Below are 21,823 nucleotides of genomic sequence, written 5' to 3' on the forward strand. Positions count from 1 at the left end.
GAAATATTTTCAAGGGAAAAATTAAAAACTGAGGAAGTCCAGCTGCCTTTTGGAAAAGCACCTTTGGAACAACCATCACCTGGATGATTGAGAATCTCCATAGACACTTACTGTTTTCATTGAAGTTAGAATTGAAAAAATATTGGTTATACTTTTTTAGTAGCAATTGTGTTGAAATACTTTGTTTCTTGAAGATTAGAGAATCCATGACAGGTGTCAAAATCTATAAGATGGTGGGTATGGAATTATTATTAAAACCTCACTCCTTTTCTATGGGTAATGCACACATATGCAAAAAAAGGACCAGGGCTTGATTTGTGATGCTCCATCTACCAACCTGAAGATTTTGACATTCCTGGCTCCTTGTTGTGACCTAGGCTTCCTGAGTCATTAAAACACATGAGTAGTCCCAAAAACCTCTTTTATTGCAACAGCTCTGAATTACGTTCATTCACAGCTGAATCCCAATTAGTTGCAAAAAGTCCTTCGGGAGAAGTCCTTTGGGATAATCACCAACCTTTATCTCCCTTGACACGCTGCCAAAGACCTACTTGGCAAAGCCACATAGAGTCCAGAATCAAACAGAGATGTCAACTGGGAACAGAATTAACAATGTTGCTTTCCTGCAAAGTGCCCACATGCCTTTGTTCTTCTTTTAAGTCTTATGGGAAGGGCCAATCATCTCCAGGCCTTACTCCTGAGTTGTCCCTTTTGTTTTAACTGTTCGTGCCTTCTGGCAGCTCTGTGCATGCGCACACTAGGAACAGGCTCATCCTGTTTCTCTGCCTCTCTGCTGTCCAACTCTAGAGGCTCCAGAGTCCTTACATCACTCCCAGGTGGCCCTGGCCCCATCTCTGCCTCCGACGCAGAGCCCTCTTCCAGGCCTTCCCCAGACTCCAGGACTGGCCCATGCTCCTCCCCAGTCTCCTCATTGTCCAACTCCGCTGCCAGCTCCACAGGCTGCTGGCGGACTACAACACTCCTCTGGATACCACTGTATTCCTAAAGAATTTAATACAGTTTTATTTTAGAAAGTGTCCTTAGTTTTATTCTGTTTTGCCTTCTGTTTAATGTTGACCAGTTTGGAATGAATATTTCTGGTTGTGTACAATGAAAAGCAGTGTTTTGTCCAAGTATGTTTGGATTTATTTTGCCAAATTCAGTTAGTAACCTTTAAAATAAGCTTTCAAAAACTCGCTGTTTTCAAGCATTACAAACAGGCCCTTATTTCTCAGCATTCCCATTAGGACAGTGGTCCCCAAGTTTTCTAGCTTGGCAGCACAGCCCGGTGCAAGGGGGGGACATGTGAATGGCAGGTACATACGCTGTTGGAGCTCCACTTGTGCAAATGGCACACAGATGTGTGCCCCCCATTCACACAAATGGAGCTTCATGCATGAGAAGCTCCACTTGTGTGAGCAGAGAGCACTTGTGCTCATGTATAAAGCTCCACTCGCATAAGCAGAGGGCACTCACACATGAAGCTCCATTCATGTGAATGGAGCTTCGCAGACAACACCTCCACTCATGTGAGAGGACCTTCCCCCATGAATGCTTGCCCATTTCTCTCACAGCCCAGTTTTCAAACAGGCCGCAGCCTGGTAATGGGCCACGACCTGGGGGTTGGGGGCTCCTGCATTAGGATATACAGAAACATTTTGGGATTTCTGATAGAAATGTCAAAAGAAAGGTATCTCTAATCTTATGCATAACAGAAAATTAGCAACATGTTTAACTATGCCTTTCTGTTCCTAAAAGTATGTCCTTTTTTATTTTTGAATCCAGATAAAGTAGGCCCAATCATATGTGAAAGAAATGTAGCTCTCTTAATTCTTTATTAAAAGAATTAAACAATCAAGCCTGAAACAAATATGTTCTTATCCAATTTTTATCAATTATCAAATTTAATTCTTATAATAATTGAAATTATTTTCTTCATCTAGTCAGTTGCTAGGTTATAAAAATGTGGTAATTATATTCTTTTTTGTTTTGTTTTGTTTCCCCAGCTTTTTTTTTGTAAAATGTGAAAAGGACTTCAGGTGATACCCATATAACTCATTCTATGCATTATATTAATAGAGACGAATAATGAAAAATACAAATCTCTGATGTTTCTGTGTTCCTTTATTCATTTCTAATTTGGAACTAGCTCCTGGATTTGTGTGGAACTAATCACAGAGAACATTAGCAGGATGGGATGGTAGATGCTAAATGGGTAGTGTTGTATTATCCATATTTATGTCTACTGTGGATGTTTTCTATTTTTTTTATTAATCCATTGTACATCACTGAAGGACAACTGGATTGCAGAAGTTTAGAAATTAGTTAAATAAATATAAATCTTATGTTGTATTTCTATCCCAATTTCGCATCTACCAGTAGTTAAACAGATGATGCAATCCCAGGGGGCATTTTGTCAGGATCCTGTGTTACCCATCCCTTTTCATCTACCAGATCTTCTGTTCATGTGGGTGAGGGATGGAGAGGACACGCTTAATAGGGAATCTATTGAAATGAATGGGAGAAATTTAATAGTGAATTTCTGCGGATGGAGAGCTTCCTTCAATAAAGGAAAGGATTATACCATGCCTTATTCAGCCTCTATGTATTTGTTGAGCTAGCTTTACAAAGTTGTTCAATTTTCAGGTGAGATTTTGATGACATACAGTGGAAGGTATGAAGGAACAAATATTGTCATTGCAAAATGCAAGTACAGGTGGTCCTCAACTTACAACCTCCCTCGTTGTAACCTAAGATGTATACTACCTGTGATCTTCTTGCGCTGCGAGATTCCCCCCTCTCGCAGATCTGGCCCTCCACATTATCGAGGGCCTACCTCAAGGACGGGTTTTGGGACCCAGAGAGGTGGCATGTGAAAACCAGGGGGTTGAGGGGTTTTTTATCAAATTTTTAAATTAAACTTTTAAGGGGTCCCAGGGAGGGGGAGGGTCGAATTAGAACTCGGGTTGTGGGTTTGGGGGAAAACCCACAAGGGGGAGGGTTGGGTCTGGCCTCGAAGTGCGGTGGGGGGGGGACCTGGGGTCGAGGGGGATGTTAGAGCTCATCCGGATAGTGTTTCAAACATCAATACTGTGAGTGGGAGGGGTAGATATGGCGGGAGCAGGGGGCCATATCGTGTTAGGGGAGCGCGCACCCGCTGTTTATGAGTGGTGGCGTGCTCCGGCCCCCTAGGCTCCACCCGTTCTCCAGGTTGCATAGACCCTCAGGGCCCAGGCCTTCGGCTGATGCTATGCAATGCCAGGTCCGTAGTAAATAAAGCCCCCCTCATTTGTGATCTTATTCAGGAGGGGGGTGCGGACCTGGCAGGTATTACGGAGACCTGGTTGGGCCAGGAGGGAGGGGTTCCCCTCATTGAAATGTGCCCACCAGGTTTCCACGCATTCCATCAGCCAAGGTCACAGGGGAGGGGCGGGGGGGTAGCGGTTATCATTAAAGACAGTCTGAGACCGAGGGAGGCCACTGTTCCTCAGACGGCCGGCTGTGAATCCCTCCTTGTGAAATGGGGTCACGGGGTTCAGAGGGGTTTGCTGATCATGTACCTGGCTCCCTGCCACGTGGCAGCAGCCCTGCCTGAGCTACTCAACGTCATCGCCACAGTGGTGGTTGATACCCCTAGGCTTATGGTCATGGGGGATTTCAACCTGCCGTCCATGGGTGAGGCGTCAGAGGTGGCTCAGGAGATCATGGCTTCCATGACAGCCATGGACCTGACCCAGTTAATTCATGGCCCTACCCACACGGGGGGAAACACGCTGGATCTGGTTTTTGTCTCTGGACAGTGGTTGAGTGATCTCGAGATAGGGGATATAGTCACTGAGCCCTTGTCATGGTCTGATCACTCTCTCCTTTGTCTCGACCTTCGAACCGCTACACCCCGCCACAGGGAGGCGGAGCCGGTAAGATGGTTCCGCCCCAGGCGCCTGATGGAACCTGACAGGTTCCAGATGGAGCTTGGGCCATTCCCTGAGGCTCTGGCACACGCCTCGACTGGAGACCTAGTGGCCGCCTGGGATAGGGCGGCCGCTGGAGCTCTGGACCGGATCGTGCCTTTGCAGCCTCTGACCCGGCGCCGATCTCATTTAGCTCCTTGGTTCACTGAGGAGCTGAGGGAGTTGAAGCGCCGGAAAAGACGCCTAGAGAGCAGTTGGAGGGCCAGTCTTTCTGAATCTGACCGGACACTGGTAAGATCTCATATTAGGAATTACCTAGTGGCGATAAAAGCAGCAAAATGTAGCTATTTTGCTGCTCTTATTGCGTCATCAGATAATCGCCCGGCTGCCCTGTTTAGGGTGACCCGCTCCCTGCTCCACCAGGAAGCGCGGGAGGACCCCTTGGAGGGTAGAGCCAAGGATTTTGTTCAGTATCTGTATGACAAAATCACTCAGATTCGGGAAGATCTGGACTCCGACTGGGTAGTCTCAGGGGGAGGGACTGGGGCAGGTCTTGAGAATGTTATCTGGGATGAGTTTGATCCTGTGACCCCTGAGGACATGGACAGGATTCTGGGTAGACTGAACGCGACCACTTGTTTATTGGACCCGTGTCCCTCCTGGTTAGTGCTGGCTTCTCGGGAGGTGACACGAGGCTGGTTCCAGGGGATTATAAATGCTTCGTTGGGTGAGGGTGTCTTTCCTGCCGCCTTGAAAGAGGCGGTGGTGAGGCCTCTCCTCAAGTAGCCTTCCCTGGACCCGGCAATGTTGGTAAATTATCGTCCGGTCTCCAACCTTCGTTTTGTGGCGAAGGTTGTTGAGAGTGTGGTTGCGCAACAGCTCCCCCGGCACCTGGATGAAACGATGTATCTGGATCCATTCCAGTCGGGCTTCAGGCCTGGGTACAGCATGGAAACGGCATTGGTCGCATTGGTTGATGATCTCTGGAGGGCTCGGGACAGGGGGTGCTCCTCTGTCCTGGTCCTGTTAGATCTCTCAGCGGCTTTTGATACCATCGACCATGGTATCATGCTGCACCGGTTGGAAGAGTTAGGGGTGGGAGGCACTGTGTTGCGGTGGTTCTCCTCCTTTCTCTCTGACCGGTCGCAGTCTGTGTTGACAGGGGGACAGAGGTCGACCCCGAGGCCCCTCATATGTGGGGTGCTGCAAGGGTCGGTCCTCTCGCCTCTCCTGTTCAACATTTATGTGAAGCCGCTGGGCGAGATCATCCGTGGTTTCGGGGTGGAGTATCATCAGTACGCTGACGACACCCAGCTGTACATCTCCACCCCGGATCACCCCAACGATGCCCTTGAAGTGATGTCCCGGTGCCTGGAGGCCGTACGGATCTGGATGGGGAGGAACAGGCTCAGGCTCAACCCATCCAAGACCGAGTGGCTGTGGTTTCCGACATCCCGATATAGTCAGTTGACGCCATCACTGACTATTGGGGGCGAATCATTGGCCCCCACGGAGAGGGCTCGCAACTTGGGCGTCCTCCTGGATTCACAGCTGTCTTTAGAAGAGCACCTGACGGCCGTGACCGGGAGGATTTTTCATCAGGTTCACCTGATTCGCCAGTTGCGTCCCTTTCTGGATCGGGACTCATTACGCACGGTCACTCATGCCCTCGTCACCTCCCGCCTGGACTATTGCAATGCTCTCTACATGGGGCTCCCCTTGAGGAGCACCCGGAGGCTCCAACTGGCACAGAGTGCGGCCGCGCGGGTGGTAATGGGAGCGACATGGCGCTCCCATGTAACACCTCTCCTGCGTGAGCTGCACTGGCTCCCGGTGGTCTTCCGGGTGCGCTTCAAGGTTTTGGTTACCACTTTTAAAGCGCTCCATGGCTTAGGACCTGGTTATCTACGGGACCGCCTACTACCACCAATAGCCTCCCACTGGCCAGTACGCTCTCATAGAGAGGGACTCCTCTGGGTGCCGTCAGCCAAACAGTGTCGGCTGGCGACCCCTAGGGGGAGAGCCTTCTCTCTGGGGGCACCTACCATCTGGAATGAGCTCCCCCCAGAGATACGGAGGATCCCGGATCTGCGCACCTTCCGCCGCGCTGTGAAAACCTTTTTATTCCATCAGGCGGGCTTGGCCTAATCTCTTCCCTTTTTTAAATATGTAAATTTTAATCTGTTTTTAAATTATTGGGGTGTTTTAATCTGTCTGGGCCAAAATGATTTAATTTGATTTTTTCTGGTTTTTAAATTTTTTGTATCTATGTATTTTATTGTTTGGCTGTTCACCGCCCTGAGTCCTTCGGGAGTAGGGCGGTATACAAATCAAATAAACTAAACTAAACTAAACTAAACTAAACAACCACAATAGAGCCCAAAATTTATGTTGTTGAGTGAAAAATTTGTTAAGTGAATTTGTCCCATTTTACGACTTTTCTTCTCACATTTGTTAAGTGAATCACTACAGTTGTTAAATCAGTAACACGGTTGTTAAGTGAATCTGGGTTCTCTGTTGCTTGTCAGAAGGTCGCAAAATGACTCCTGAACCCTGCAACCGTTATAAATATGACTCAGTTGTCAAGCATCTGAATGCAAATCATGTAACCATTGGGATGCTGCAATCGTCATGAGTGTGAAAAATGGTCATACTTCACTATTTTCAGTGCTGTTGTAACTTTGAACGGTCACTAAATTAACTGTTGTAAGTCAAGGACAACCTGTACTATTATGCAACACTGAATGTCATTCAATAGAAAAGAGAACTTTTTTTGGACTAAATATACATACATCTTCACTTTACATCTTTTCTGCTGAAGTGTACGTAAGCCATTTTTGTAGGGTTTTGTAGGGTTATACCCCAAAAGTTTCAGATAATAAACTATGATGTGCTCTGGGTTTGAAGAGAGGGGAAAAAAGGCAGAATGCACATATATAAACTTACCCTGTGCTCATTACAAGCTGGAATTTCTAGCATGTATACACTATTGAAACAGCGATGTCTACGCTGGTTGGGGCATGTCGTGAGAATGGCCGATGGTCGGATTCTGAAAGATCTCCTGTATGGAGAATTAGTGCAGGGAAAATGCCTCAGAGGGAGACCACAGCTGCAATATAAGGATATCTGCAAGAGGGACCTAAAGGCCTTGGGAATGGACATGAACAACTGGGAAACCTTGACCTCTGATCGTTCAGCTTGGAGGTAAAGACGCAGCCTTCTCCAATTTGAAGAGACACTTGTTTGGCAGGCTGAGGAAAGAGCCAGTCCCAGGTCCAGCGCAATCTGGGGGCTGGGCAGGGGACAGAATGTATCTGCCCTCAGTGTGGAAGGGATTGCCACTCTCGAATTGGCCTTTTTAGTCACACTAGATGCTGTTTTAGGACCTCTTTCCAGAGCACAATACCATAGTCTCTTGAGACTGAAGGATGCTAATGAGTAAATGAATGAATGAATTATACAAGATGTTGATCATTATTAAAAAGTATTTACTTTGCAGATCATTTTGTGTTCTACCCTATTGATTAAATTGCTTGGAAAAACATTACGTTTCCTACACAAGTACGGTAACAGAAATATGTTGTCTACAATTTGCCAGTTGTCTTCCAACAAAGACAAAAAAGTAAGCTGCTTGGTACTCGTCGTATACAATGAATCTATTTTTTCCCCCTCTCATTGGAAAAAAGGAAGCCATCTAATGAACATTCAAATTTATTGCTCTTCTGAATACAAACATAAGCTTAGCACTTCGCATACTCTGCAAATAAGCCTGTGTGTCAGAGAACAAATGATTTTAGTTTTGCATGCAAATTTTAAGGGGAAAATATTTCAAATAGAAACAGGTAGTTTCATTTCACATCCATAAACAAACATTTTCCAAATATTTAGACATCTGTATATAATAGACTTTGTAAATTGTTTGTTCTGAGCCATAAATAGATCTCTCTGTGTTTGAGTTACTACCTATGTTTCTCATTTTAAAACGCACAGCAAAACAAAACAAAAACAAAATCTGTGAAAGTAGGAACTCACATGTTGTGTTGTTTTGTCTTTGCATTAAATATGTTCAGACTCTTGTCACAGTGGATATTTATTAGTCAAGTAATCTACTTCTGCATAAGGCTTAATAAACCACATGTGGTGTGTATGCACTGGACCTCATATAGAAAGTTCACATGGATCTGTAATATGCAAAGTAGCTCCCCCAAGAAAAAACCTGGAATACCAAGCAATTAAAAGTACTGATAAGTCTGGCTTCTCATTGTTTAGTGACCACCTCATTTAGTGACTGTTTGTACGTACAACAATAAAGAAGCAACTTTGTGACCAATCTTTACATGTATGATCTTTGCAAGTCTGTAAAGCAAGCCTGGTAAGGGGATGTGGTAGCTCAGTGGCTAAGACGCTGAGCTTGTCGATCGAAAGGTCAGCAGTTCAGCAGTTCGAATCCCTAGTGCTACATAATGGGGTGAACTCCTATTACTTGTCCCAGCTTCTGCCAACCTAGCAGTTCAAAAGCATGTAAAAAATGCAAGTAGAAAAATAGGGACCTTTGGTGGGAAGGTAACAGCATTCCGTGCGCCTTTGGTGTTTAGTCATGCCGGCCAAATGACCACGGAGATGTCTTCAGACAGCACTGGCTCTTTGGCTTTGAAACAGAGATGAGCACCACCCCCTAGAGTCGGGAACAACTAGCACATATGTGCGAGGGGAACCTTTACCTTTATCTTTACCTTTAAAGCAAGGGAAAGCTGAAGTAAGATCATATGGGCAGTGATAGTTTAATTTTGAAATTGCTTTGTTTAATGGCCCATTATGGTAGTTAAAAGACGACTACCTGTATCATTTCATAAGGTTGCAGCCCACTTGTTCTCCTTACAGCATACCAAAAATGCAAGGATCTTTACATCAGAGATGTTTACAAACCAGGAGAAAACACTAATTTCCATGCTGTTACATGCCCTATTGCTTCCTCCCAGTAAGGCAGACAGGATAAACTTCAGAAGTTAAAAAGGAGGAAATACAAGTCATCCTCAAGTGACATGACCATTCCTCACACTTAAGATCACCACAGTCACATGATCGATATTCAGGTGTTTGGCAACTGACATATTTACAATAGTTGCAGCATCCTGGGGTCATATGCTAGCCATTTGCAACCTTCGCAAATGGCTTCTGACAAGCAAAGTGAAGAACAATCATGGTTTAAAAAAAGTTCATGAGATCAGGTGCAACTCACTGAACAAATGAGCTGAGCACTTTGTTAGCAAAATATATTCTGGTTCCAAATATGGTCATAAATTGTGACCTACCTGTATGCTGTTTTGCTTAATGCTATCGTGCATATACTGTAGTTCAAAGCCATTCAGTTTTTAAACAATTGCATCCACTAACAGACACATGCAAACTCCAGGAAACAGGACAGAGGTGGGTTTCAGCAGGTTCTGACCAGTTCTGAGAACTTTTGAGTAGTTCAGAGAACCGGTAGTAAAAATTCCTGGCCTCGCCCCCATCTATTATCTGCCTCCCAAGTCCCAGCTGATCAGGAGGAAATGGGGATTTTGCAGTTACCTTTCCCTGGAGTGGGGTGGGAATGGAGATTTTACAGTATCCTTCCCCTGCCATGCCCACCAAGCCACACCCACAGAACCGGTAGTAAAAAAATTTGAAACTCAACACTGAAACAGGATAAGAACTCTGAACTCCTGTTGAAGGTTGTTTTTCAGCAGCTATCCTTCCAATGGGCCCAGCCAAATTGGGTTCTCTTGTAGGGCTGCCATAACTCACAGAATCTCAGCCACCACCCCATTTGGGGAGGGGGGTTGGCAAAGTGAAATTAGAGGTTTTATCTGCATCCCAAGGCATGGCAACCTTTCTCTCTTTAGAAATGCTTAAAAGTAATTCCCATGTACTTTAGGACAGATTCAGTTGCAAGTTTATTTTTTATAACTGCAAGCAGCAGAAAGCATAAATAGGTTACTTTTTGGAATGTCAGAATTATAAAAAAGAAGTCAGTGAGCAGAACAAATACATCTCAACCCCAACTGAATCCACAAGGTGCCTTCTTCAGGTTTTACTAAAAGACCGGAATTAGGACTCTTAATAAGTTCTAAGACTTTTTCTTTCCTGCTTAATTTTACTGCTCTTAAAAGAAATATATTTTATTCATTGGCATATCGCTGGGATATCAGGCTTCATCCTTTGTGAATCATTAAGATTAAGCCTTTTGTGAAATAATGTAAGATCAACCCTGAGAGAAAAGGACATTAACCGCTTGTGCTTTTGAGCCAAAACTTATCTAAAGAGTCGTTCTGTCAATCTAACTTTTTTTTCCTTATTTTGCTTTGATATGGAGGGTGCAAGCGTTCCATCTGCAGCCTACAGAAGAAGAAGAAGTCATTTTCTTAGCTGCCTGAGAATTAGTTACTTTTTAACAAAGTTCACTACTTAAAGACTTCACATGATACAATCTTGCTGGGAGCAGGAACCTGACACCCCCCCTTCCCCTCCCTTGCCTTTTCTTTCTTCACATATTTGCTTTTATCATGTCAGTTTTACTCAAGTAACACTGACATATGGAGATTTTTCTGATTCTTTCTTTTTCTAGAAGGAGCTTATCAGTTGTAAAGCCTACATTTTTTAATGTGGCTTTGATGTTAATGGCACCGGTGCTTTTCTTTCTTATTTGGGGCATTAAGTTTAATTACATATTCCAACTATCTTTCAACACTTTTCCTAGATTTTTCAATAATTAAAATGGCTAAGGCTCTTTTTTATTATTATTGGTAATTCATATATTTCACAGATCTCAGGTCCAGTCCGTTCTCTTCTATCAGTTTCTCCAGTTTAGCATATATTCCTGACCAATTATATTTTATTTATTTATTAAATTTATACACCACCCATCTCACCTAGATGACTCTGGGCAATTTACAATATCATAATGAAGCCATATCAACCCCTGAATAAAACACATAGATTAGAAACAGAATTAAGAACAAGTTAAAACTTACAAGTAAAAATAAACATCAAAGTTAAAAATTCAAAAAGCTGAAAAATTAACAAGGCAGCAGAGAGTCTTCAAGTCACCAGCCATCTCCAGGGCTCCATAATACCCCCATGCTAATTGGCAGTGTCATATCTTAAGACTTTTCTGGAAAACCAGAGAGCGGGGGCCCACCTCGCCATTGGGGTTAAGATATTCCGAAGGATGGGGACATCAGCTGAGAAGATCTTCCTCCTAAATCCCACCAGTCACAATTCCTTGACTGACAGGATACACAGCATGTCCCTCCCTGCTTGACTGAGAGGGACTGGTCAGTGTAAGTAGGATGAGACGCTTCCTTAGGTATCCTGGCCCATGGCTTAAAAGAATACCTTTAGTGCATGCAGAGTACAAAACAAAACTCCAGAGTGACAATTTAAGTGTCTTACTTCTCCAAATAATAGAATCTGAACATTGGCTACGTTGTTAATAGAGTTCAATAACTTCCAAAGCAATCCTAAGGAAGCCTACCTGTTTATAGTCTGATGCAGATTAAGAGCTCTGCATTTTGCAAGGAGAAGTTATTTAAACTTTCTCAAAAAAACGTTGGTCCCAGATATTTGGGCTTTCTTCAGATATGATCTAGGTGTGAGGAGGCATGGTGGCTCAGTGGCTTAATGATGCTGGAGATGGTCTCAGCTCTGGCGGTTTGAGTGCGAGCATTGCATGTCAGGGTGAGCTCCTGTCACTTGCCTCATCTTCTGTCCACTAACAGTTCAAAAGTGTCTTCTATGCCAGTAGATGGGTAGGTACCACTTCAGTGAGGAGGCGAGTTGGTGCTCTGTCCAGGCTCTGAACCTTCCCATTTGTGACACCTGTTTGTGAAGCAGCTCTGGGAACAGGGGGGCTTGGGTGATGCTTCAGGAAGAGCCACAAATAGAATAGAATAGAATAGAATAGAATAGAATAGAATAGAATAGAATAGAATAGAATAGAATAGAATAGAATAGAATAGAATAGAATAGAATAGAATAGAATAGAATAGAATTCTTTATTGGTCAAGTGTGATTGGACACACAAGGAATTTGTCTTGGTACATACACTCTCAGTATACATAAAAGAAAAGATACGTTCATCAAGAATCATAAGGCACAACACTTAATGATAGTCATAGGGTACAAATAAGCAATCAGGAAACAATCAATATCATTATAAATTGTAAAGATACAAGCAACAAAGTCACAGTCATACCGTCATAAGTCGAAGGAGATGTATGATGGGAATGATGAAAAGATTAATAGTAGTGCAGATTTAGTAAATAGTTTGACAGTGTTGAGGGAATTATTTGTTTAGCAGAGTGATGGTGTTCAGGATGGTGTTCTTCAAGATAGTGTTATTGTGTCTAGTTGTTCTGGTGTGCAGTGCTCTGTAGCATCATTTTGAGGATGGGAGTTGAAACAGTTTATGTCCAGGATGTGAGTGGTCTGTAAATATTTTCACAGCCCTCTTTTTGACTCGTGCAGTATACAGGTCCTCAAGAGAAGGCAGGTTGGTAGCAATTGTTTTTTTCTGCAGTTCTAATTATCCTCTGAAGTCTGTGTCTGTCTTGTTGGGTTGCAAAACCAAACCAGATAGTTATAGTGGTACAGATGACAGACTCAATAATTCCTCTGTAAAACTGGATCAGCAGCTCTTTGGGCAGTTTGAGCTTTCTGAGTTGGCACAGAAAGAACATTCTTTTTTGTGCTTTTTTAATGATATTTTTGATGTGAGGTGTCCATTTTAGATCTAGGCAGGGATTTTTGCTACCGGTTCTCCGAACTGCCTGCTGACATTGCTATCTACTTGCCCGAGCCGGTCCAAACCAGAAGCATTTCACCCCTGCCGATAAGCATCTTTTAGTGTTGTGTAGCAATGGTCTAAAGTATTCTTGCTCTAGTGGGACAATTGACATGCTGAAAGTATTTTGATAGCTCTTTCCTTAAATTTGCTTTGTTTAGATCTCCCAAAATAATGGCCAGTGAATCGGGGTATTTGGCTTCAGCCTCCATAATCTGGTCAACTAGAGTTCGTAATGCCTTGTTTACACAGGCTTGTGGAGGGACAAACACAGCAATTAGTAGAATTGAGGAGAACTCATGTGGAGAGTAAAATGGTTTACAGTTGATAAGTAAAGACTAAGTTTTCATCACAGAATTTATATATTATAGTAATATCCTGAGACCAGCTGTTGTTGATATATAAGCATAAGCCTCCTCCCTTCTTTTTACCTGGTGATTCTGCAATTCTGTCTGCTATATGTATCTGAAACCCTGGAATTTGCATGCTGTTATCATCAATATCCTCATGTAGCCAGGTTTCAATAAAGCATAGGGCAGCTGAGCTGTGAAAATCAGAATTGCATCTGTTTAAAAGGAGTATTTCATCCATCTGATTAGCAAGTGAACGTAAATTAATAGAATAGAATAGAATAACAGAGTTGGAAGGGACCTTGGAGGTCTTCTAGTCCAACCCCATATCCAGGCAGGAAACCCTACACCACTTCAGACAAATGGTTATCCAACATCTTCTTAAAAATTTCCAGTGTTGGGGCATTCACAACTTCTGCAGGCAAGTTGTTCCGCTTATTAATTGTTCTAACTGTTAGGAAATTTCTCCTTAGTTCTAAATTGCTTCTCTCCTTAATTAGTTTCCACCCATTGCTTCTTGTTCTACCCTCAGGTGCTTTGAAGAATAATTTGACTCCCTCTTCTTTGTGGCAACCCCTGAGATATTGGAACACTGCTATCATGTCTCCCCTAGTCCTTCCCTTCATTAAACTAGACATACCCAGTTCCTGCAACTGTTCTTCATATGTTTTAGTCTCCAGTCGCCTAATCATCTTTGTTGCTCTTCTCTGCACTCTTTCTAGAGTCTCAACATCTTATATTTATATTGTGGCAACCAAACCTGGATGCAGTATTCCAAGTGTGGCCTTACCAAGGCATTATAAAGTGGTATTAGCACTTCACGTGATCTTGATTCTTATGCAGCTCAGAACTGTGTTGGTTTTTTTGGCAGCTGCTGCACACTGCTGGCTCATATCTAAATGGTTGTCCACTAGGACTTCAAGATCCCTCTCACAGTTACTATTATTGAGCAAAGTACCACATATACGGTACCTGTGCATTTTGTTTTTCTTCCCTAAATGTAGAACCTTGCTTTTTTCACTGTTGAATTTCATTTTGTTAGATAGTGCCCAATGTTCAAGTCTCTCAAGATTCTTCTGTATCTTGATCTTCTGGAGTGTTGGCTATTCCTGCCAGCTTGGTGTCATCTGCAAATTTAATGAGTTCCCCATCTATCCCCTCATCCAAGTTATTGATGAAGATGTTGAAGAGCACTGGGCCTAAAACAGAGCCCTGGGGTACTCCACTGCATATTTCCCTCTATGTAGATGCAGTTCTATTGAGGACTACACAGTGAGTGTGGTTGGTCAGCCAGTTACGAATCCATCTGGTGGTCAGAAAATTGGTCAGGAAGCAATAGAATTGACCTCGAATATAGAAGAAATTGACATAGAAGCTAATACTTGGGCAGACCACAATCCAATGATGGTGAGATGGAAAGGACAAAGGAGAAGATCCAGATGGACTTTAAATACTACAGTGCTAAAAGAAAAGGACTTTGTACAGAAAATGGAGAAAGAATTGACCTTTTTCTTCAAAGAAAATAGAAAAGAGGATACATCAATGCAAAATCGGTGGGACACTATGAAAGCTTACGCCAGAGGCCTGATAATTGACTATATAAGAAAAAGAAATATTAAGAAAAGACAAACTTATAAAACGTTAGAGGATGATTATAAGGAATATGAAAAAGAATTACAAAAATTCCCACAAAAAAAGGATATTAAAATGAGAATGGATATAATTAAACATAAAATGGGATTAATAGAAAAAGAAGATTTAGCACAAAAAATTAGAAGTGCTAGACAGAACTATTTTGAAGATGCCAATAAACCAGGCAGATGGCTAGCATATAGCACATTTTTTTCAATATAAATTGAAAAAAGAGAGAGAATCAAGGAAAATAACACAATTATTAGATGAACAAGGACAAATGAGATTTGGGAATGATGAGAAGAAAAACATTATGCAAGATTATTATAAAAAATTGTATGAAAAAGAAAATATAGAGGAGGAAAGTGTTAAACAATATTTACATAAGGCGAATTTCCCCCAGATTTCAAAAGATACTGAGATGATGCTAGAAGGAAATATAACGATGATGGAACTGACTGAAGCACTTAAAAAACAAAAGATTGGGAAGGCGCCAGGTCCGGATGGATTGCCTGTGGAGTATTATAAGACTTTTCAGGAAACACTGAGTCTCCCATTACTAGAAGTTATGAATGAAGTAATGTTAAAGAAGGAAATACCCAAAACATGGTTAGAAGCATATATTACACTTATCCCAAAGGAGGATGCTGACCCACAACAAATCAAGAACTATAGGCCTATATCCCTGCTAAATTCAGATTATAAAATCTTTGCTACAATATTGGCAGAAAGACTTAAAAGATATTTAAATAACTTTATACATTCGGATCAAAATGGATTTTTACCAAAAAGACAGATCAGAGACAATTTGAGGATAATATTGGACACTTTGGAATATTATGAGGCACATCCAGAAAAGCAAATGGCTTTGATGTTTTTAGATGCACAGACAGCCTTTGACAATGTGAATTGGCAATTTATGTTATTACAACTGGAACAGATGGGCTTTGGGAGAAAATTCATTCAAACCATAGAAGCTATATACCATAAACAAACAGCAAAAATAATGATAAATGGAGAATTGACAGAAGCTATTGAAATACAAAAAGGAACGAGACAAGGCTGCCCATTGTCACCACTGTTGTTTGTGTTAACACTAGAAGTACTAAATAGAAATATAGAGAAGAAAAAGAAATAAAAGGAATGAAAATTCGAGAATATAAGTTGCAAGCATTTACGGATGACCTGGTGTTTATTTTGGAAGATCCACTCGAATCAATAAATAAACTGATAGACAAAATAGGAGAATTTGGTAAGGTGGCAGGTTTGAAAATAAACAAAGATAAAACGAAGATTTTGACAAAAAATATGTTAAAAAAAGAAAAAGAAAAGCTGATGGAGGTCAAGGATGCAGGTCACGAACAAGGTTAAGTATTTGGGGATACATTTGACAGCAAGGTGTGGTACACTTAAGGAGAATAATTATAATAAGCTTAAACAGCAGATAGTGACAGATTTGGCTAAATGGGAGAACTTGCAATTATCATTGATAGGAAGGATATCAACTATCAAAATGAATATATTGCCTAGAATTTTATATTTATTCAAGACAATCCCAATTAGGTTGGGGAAAGAGTATTTTGAAGATCTAAATAAAATTGTGTTAAAATATATTTGGCAGGGTAAAAAGGCGAGGATAAAATTAAAATTGCTGCAAGATGTTAGAGTAAGAGGAGGTTTTGGTTTGCCGGATTGGGAATTATATTACCCAGATAGTAATTTGATGTGGATTAAAGAATGGATAACACTAAGAAATACTAGATTGTTGACTTTAGAAGGACATGACATGCTGGTGGGCTGGCATGCTTTTTTGTGGTATAAGAGTATAAAAACACAGGGTTATTTTAGAAGACATATCATATGAGAGTCTTTGTTATTAAATTGGGAGAAGATTAAAATATATCATTATTCAAAAATTCCAGTCTGGTTATTTACTATTGAAGCATTCTCACATTCAATAACATTTAGAAAGGAACAAATTGTTAGATATTGTGAATTATTGAATGATAAGGGTGAACTTAAATCGAAGCAAGAACTAGAAGAACAAGAGATAAAAATGGATTGGTTTACATATATGCAAATACAGTCTAGATATGATAAAGATTTGAAGACAGAGAGTTTTTACATTAATTTGACGAATTTAGATAAAATCATAACAGGTTCTGAAGACTATGTAATTAAAAAACTGTATGGTTATTTATTAGAAGTAAAACTGGAAGAACAAGTTAAAGAAACAATGATTGCCTGGGGGAAAAATTTTGGTCATGGGATTGACTTAGAGAACTGGCAAAAACTGTGGTCGCAAAATTATAGAATGACAATGTCAACAGCATATAAGGAGAATTTGTATAAGATGTTTTACAGGTGGCATCTACTCCCAGCGAGAATAGCCAGAATGTTTAAGAATAAATCAGAGAAATGTTGTTAAGTGTCATCAGATTCCAGGATCATATTACCATATGTGGTGGACATGTGTAGAAGTTAAAAGATATTGGACTAAGATACACACGTGGTTGGAAAAAATGACAAAGAAACATATTGACTTTAAACCAGAGATATTTTTATTGGGGATCTTACAGAAACATACAACAAAGAATTGCAATATTTAATGGTGAATGTTTTAACAGTGACTAGAATTGTATTTGCTAAAAATTGGAAAGGAGAGAAGTTACCTACTGATGATGAGGTTATTAAGAAAATTATGGAATGTGCTGAAATGAGTAAATTGACATTTGAAATTAGAGAACAGGAAGACAAACAATATTATATGATATGGGATTTATTTTATCATTGGCTTGATAATAAAGCATGGAAATGAAATATGAAATATGAAATAAATGTAATAATAAAATGTAGGAAGCGGGTTTTTTTTTACAGGAGATAAGCCACTGTTAAATAATTGGTAAATGAGAATAATATTATAAAGAGATATAATAAATTGTCAAATAAGAGAAATTAAATAATTTGTAAATCTTGGATATGAGATTAAGCATAAAAGAATTGTAACCGATCGATACACTTTTTGTGATTGTAATGGATGATGGTTGTTTTATGTTTTTGATTTGTTTAAAAAATAAAAAAGATTTTTTTAAAAAAGAAAATTGGTCAGGAAGATTGAAGGCAGAGGGGTTTTATTTTCCCTATTCCTTAGCCTGTTCAAAATTCCCACCCTTTTACCTAATCTCCGTCTCCTCCATTTGTTTGTTTGATTTTTTTTGTAATCCATTGCTCTTCCTTCTTCCTGTGTTAGAATCTCCTCCACGTTTGTAAAGACGGGGGTGGGTGAGATCACAGAAAGCTGCTCCTTAAAGAAACGTTGCTTAATTATTAGCAGATGGTCTTGTGAGTATGAAATCTATAGTGAATTGCAGAGAATAATAAAAAATAAAGAAACCATTAGAAAGCATTTCACCGAGGCAGCCTTTGACAGCGCCATCTTGGATCATCTTTGTCTCTGGTGCAAATCCAGCTCACCCTCCTCTGGTGCACTTACTTGCTTAAATAAGAATGAATTGGTAGGATCTATACTACGCATTCAATTGTGTTACATAGAAGGTTTCTGTCCCTTCACTGTCTGTTGATTCTTCTTTTTCCCATCCCTTTGGTATATGGAATGGGAATTTTCAATGTATATTAAGTGTGCCTCAGTTTGCATGCATTGTTTTTGCATTGAATGAGCTGCCTAAGGAATTTCTAGAAAGATGACATGTAAAATATTTAAAATTTAAAGCATATGAACAATTCATATCTTTGATATACCAGCAATACAAAAATATTTAATGGTATGCATTTTGGGGTGTACTGGGGAAGAGGTTTAACTTCCATTTCCTTTCTGAAAATTAAAACGAAAAAAGATTTTTCTTTCTTGATGATTTCCTTAATCAAGATACATTTTACTGGGAAGGAAATTTTTCCTTATACTATAGTTGGGATTGTCTTGTGACTACCAGTTCAATGCCTTTTACAAACGTATTTTAGTCCAGAACAGCAACCAATACAAGAATCTAATTGCCCAGTTGCATATTTACTTCTAACAAACATGCTATCATGCTACCATTTATTCTGTTGAATGGAAAAAAGCGACTGTAAAACTGACTGTTAATATGAAATATTACATCCTGAAAACTATCTAAAATTGTAAGTTGCTTTCACATTCCCAGTGCCATGTTGCTTATTTGTTCTTTGTTCTTCCGTACTAATATGGACTCTTCTTTGGTTTGATAAAAAATGCACATGCATAATAAAAAGGAAGTAGGATTTGTTTGGACAGTATAGTGAATACTGCTCAAAGTTTTCCATAAATATATGTTCTTGGCAATTCTGTCTTCCAACTTCTCACATGTTTTTCAAACTGCCTAGTCTAACCTACTGCTCTGGATTTTCTAGTACTCTCCATTCATATACCAGGTCTAAACCTGCCTTTTTGAAATCACCTAAATGGCCATGCTGCTGCCATGCAGTTGGGCATAGATAACGAAGTCAATGCATGAACCACTAGTTCTGTTCACGAAATCATATTGCTCATTATCCTCAGTCCATTCAACAGGACTCCACTGAAAGTGGTTTCTTGATGTGAATCTCTAATTGTACTATTAAGAAGACCAGTTTTACAACCTCTTCTCTTAATGCATAAAAGGGTTACAATTGTTTTGATATCCAGATTTGTCAAATATTTATGTGGCATTGATGCAGAATAAGACTTTTTGCTAAACACAGAAAAACTCAACAGCTATCCAAGGAATACAGCTAGTCCTCGGCTTGAGACCACAATTGAGCCTAAAATTTATGTTGTTTTAAGTGAGAATTTGTCAAGTGAGTTTTGACATTTTTTGCCGCAGTTAAGTGAAACACTGCAGTTGATAAGTTAGTCACCTGGTTGTTAAGTGAATCTGGCCTCCCCGTTGTCTTTGCTTGTCAGAAGGTTGCAAAAAGTGATCATGTGACTCCAGGATGTTACAATGGTCATAAGTATGAACCAGTTGCCAAGCATCTGAATTTTGATCACATGATCACGGGGATGCTGCAAAGATTGTAACCGTGAAAAATGGTCATAAGTCACTTTTTTCAGTGCCATTGTTACTTTGAACGGTCACTAAATGAACTGTTGTAAGTTGAGGATTCCTATAGGCCATAGACAGAAAATAATAAAAACAAATTCATAGAAAATCTGACTAACATGAACGTTGTGTCAAGAAGTAAGTGTTATGCTAAAATCAGAATTGTGCACATCTGCTATATTTTTATGTACTAACAATTCACACCTGTTAGTTACTTAATTTTCTGATGAAAAACTTGTGGAAGAATCTAAAGCAAAGCACCTATTTCTTTTATATTTTTAATAGAAATATATATATTTCTTACATTTCTTATTAATGCACTGTGATTTCTTTCTAAAATCTATAAAATCTCATTCAAGAAGTTTGCATATAATGACTTGATTGAAAAATGGATTCTTTTCAACAGTAGCCTTTAGAAGCTAAAAAAGAAAAAAAAAGCACCACCCTAAAAGAAGAGCAGGATTGTTGTATGGCATTCCATCTGAATACTGGTCTGGTTTAAGTCCAGGAGAAATATCAGAAGTTCCTTTGCTCAGATGAATATTCCTTTCACAATTTGTTTGAAAAGTGTAAAAGGGAGATGGGAAGTTAACAGAGAACAACATTGGTGTTAATTATACAAGGAAACTATTCATAAAGTACCTGAATGTGGTTCATAATTCAAGTGAGAACATAGCAGAGACCTACTTAGAAACCTAAAGACTGAGTCATTACCAAAAGTCCATTTCTGGCTCAAATGAAACATTTGTTCAGTGTAGGGGTTGACATTTCCCTCTCCTTAGTCTGCTGTAAAATTGTTTCCACATCTTGTCTAATTCCATGAAGAATGCTTCAGATGCATGAATACTTCTCCATCCAAAGTTAGGGAATACTGCCTGGTTGACTTTTGCATTACCTGCTTAAAAGGGAAAGAATGTGATCTACATTTTACACAGACTGATCATATCAATTTATAAAGGTGAAGGCAACTTTTTTTTACTATCCATTTTGGAGACATCATTTCGGCAATAGCATATATTTTTACCATTCTCATTATATTTCCTATTATGGAAAATGAATAAATAGAACAAATATTAAGGAATAATATTTTGCATACAGGAAGGAAGGGAGGGAGGGAGGGAGGGAGGGAGGGAGGGAGGGAGGGAGGAAGGAAGGGTGACAAAGGCTGGGACAGAGAAAACAAAGTCACTAGTCAGTGACAAAAAATAAAAGGATTATAGATTGAAATAACTTTGGCTGTGTTTGGCTTATAATAAATGTTTTCTGCAATATAAAAACCAATACATTTCTAATCACTAAGAGCAGAAACCACAATGGGACAAGGACTGTTGTCTTTTTTTCTCCTTTCCCAGGGATCCCCCTCCTCTCTCTCTCACACACACACACACATCCTTATACAAGTAATCCTTAAATTACAAATGTAATGGAGCCTACCAATTACATTCGTAACTCGAGGATTCGTAGGAGTGAATCACGTAACTTGAATGTGATCACTCCCTGCTTTCACCCATGCATTCACTAATCAAATGTAACTTCTTAAGTACCCCTTCCCATTGCATTCAATTTATTTAATGTTTCTTCTGATGTATCTTTTATCTCATTGTAACAAAACAGGATCATTTAAACTTGTTTTGACAACCATTCATTCCTCACAACAGACTACATATTACCAACTACTTTTCTACTTTGCATATCTTAAAGTTTACCCATCACTTTTCACATCTTTAGCTACCAAAATACATACACAAATTCATCCACTTGCTCTAGTTTTCCATAGTTTATGTACAACTTGCAATCATTTACTCATTTACTCTGTCAAACACAATTGCTTTGATCTTTGATATATTAATATATAAATCCATGCTCCTTATGACCTCATGCAATCTATTTATCATTCATTGCAAAACATTTGGACCTTGGCCAAACACAACAATCTGCATATGAAAGTACATGTTTATTCATGTCACCAATAAATACACCTCCAACATCACTACAATATTCCATAAATATATTAAACAACAAGGGGAATGACACAGCCTTGGCTTACTT

The sequence above is a fragment of the Pantherophis guttatus genome, chromosome 1 (assembly GCF_059756535.1).
Source record: "Pantherophis guttatus breed Tessera chromosome 1, ASM5975653v1, whole genome shotgun sequence".
In the NCBI taxonomy this organism is placed as follows: Eukaryota; Metazoa; Chordata; class Lepidosauria; order Squamata; family Colubridae; genus Pantherophis; species Pantherophis guttatus.